This window comes from Cibotium barometz, chromosome 1 (assembly GCF_041138505.1).
Source record: "Cibotium barometz isolate CiBa-2024 chromosome 1, ASM4113850v1, whole genome shotgun sequence".
Classification (NCBI taxonomy): Eukaryota; Viridiplantae; Streptophyta; class Polypodiopsida; order Cyatheales; family Cibotiaceae; genus Cibotium; species Cibotium barometz.
This window is the reverse complement of record NC_141046.1, coordinates 66,254,066-66,256,381: the sequence shown is the minus strand read 5'-3', so window position 1 is coordinate 66,256,381 and position 2,316 is coordinate 66,254,066.

Sequence of the window (2,316 nt, the reverse complement as noted above, 5' to 3'; positions counted from 1 at the left end):
TATTGGCACTAAAACTATGCCATAACTCTAGTACTCCAAAGTGGCTATCACAAATCTTGTCATCTAATGGTGGCATATCAACCATAATCTCACCAACCATGCAGTGACATAAGTGCAGAAGCTATCACTTAGGTGGGTCATCAATGTCTACACTCCAAGTAAGCTCCTAAACTTGTGGAGCTTCTCTATGCACAATGACTTTGTGAAGATGTCAGCCACCTGATCCTCTGTGCTGACATATACCAGATCTACATCACCTGCTTTATAGTACCTTCTCCCTCACAAAGTGATAATGCACCTCAATATGCTTCCTTCTAGCATGGTATAGTGGGTTACTGGCCAGCTATATGCTACTCATGTTGTCATAATAAATGACAAATTCCCTATCCATGGGCTCACCCATATCACCAAGTAGCTTATGAAAAACCAAGCTACCTCAAAAGCTGCCATAACAACACCCCTCTACTTTGCCTCTGTATTTGACAAGGCAACTATGGGCTGCTTCTTACTGCTCCAACTCACAGCAGCACTCCCAAATGAAAACATCTCCTCTTTACAACACTACCAGTCCAATGAGCATGTATGTACCCATGTAGCTATTTCTCTGTACTAGCCTCATAGAACCATCCATAATAAACTCTGTGGACTTTATATACCTAAGAATCTGTCTAGTTGCATCCAAGTGTGGCTTCCTAGGGACGTGCATAAACTAACTCACAAGTACAATGGCATAGCTCATGTATATCATGCTACCCACTATGCACATGTACGCAGTTGGGTTCTCCAAAAGCTCACCTGTATTTATGGAAAGCTTCGTGTTCTGCTCCAATGGCACTGAAATAGGATTACAACTTGTCAAACCATACTTGGACAACATGTCCAAGCCATACTTCCTCTATAATAACAAAATTCCATGAGGTGCTCTCACCACCTCTATGTCCAAGAAAAGACACAGCTCACCCAAATCCTTCATCTCAAGCTTTTACTTCAAAAGCCTCATGACATAATGTATGTAAGAATCACTATCACCAATGATAATCAAGTCATCCACATAGATGACTAATAGCATGATCCATCTATCTATCTTTTTCACATAAAAAGAAAAATTTACATTGGATATTTGAAATACAATGATAACAAGATACTCCCTGATCTTGTTTGACCATGCTTTGGGTGCCTACTTCAAGCCATACAAGGCTTTGCGTAACTTGCACATAAAATTTGGGTGTGCATCACTCTAACCTGGTGGCTGCACCATATTTTATACTTCTTCTTGCAAATCACCATGCAATTCAAAATCTGGGGAGTCTCCACCTCTAACCCTAATAGATGTTTCAAATGCTTTGTAGACTTTGCACAAACCATTCAATGTAATGGCAACCAAATCATCATCTTCCATAGGGGCACCAATAGATACAAGTGCATTTGCACATTCTTTAATCTTTTGCACATACTCATTAATGGTCCTATTGTTTTGAGTCACACTATGTATCTTTTGCTTTAACTATATCTTCTTTGGTTGAGTAGTGGTATCATATAATTGAACCAATGTATCCCATGCATCCTTGGGATTATCTATGCCTTGAATATGGTATAACATCCCATCTAGCACACAAATTGAGAAATAATGTAGCACTTTGAATGCCCTCTCTGTCCAATTCCTATGTGCTATAAGCTAGGTAGGTGTTGCATTCACTCGTGGAACCCTTGGCTCCTCACCTATCACCAAATTCCAAAGTCCTTTCTCTTTTAGAAAGTTCGTCATGCGATACTTCCAAATCCGGAAGTTGTTTCTATCAAGATTTTTCCCAACAATCTTGTTTGGACCATCACTCATCTTGCTATGCACAATGTTCATTGAGTATAGCAACTAATCAAAAACACTCATACATACATGTGCTTAATCACCAATGCTGTCCACACATTCCACAATTTTTATGGCAATTGAATCCGGGACTCGAAGCACTTGTTTGCATAAGCTGACAATCACTTGGCATCGTTCACAAATTTGAGAAACACATCCAAAATAGTCCTCCACTTTCCAGAATAAGCCCATTCACTCTTATTACATCACATGAGCATACCATATGCTTGTATCACATACATCTCAGTTTCAAACCTATCCACAAATAACATTCTTTTTTTTTGTTGTCTACTGATTTGTAGCACCCTCTAGCTTCCAATCATGAGAAAATGGGCTCCACAAATTCCACATATTACATTCTTGGATGCCATGCACATGTACAACATCACCATTACATGTAGTACTAGATAATTAGTCGAGCAAACCTCCTCACTTTGATGAATTTGTAGGTT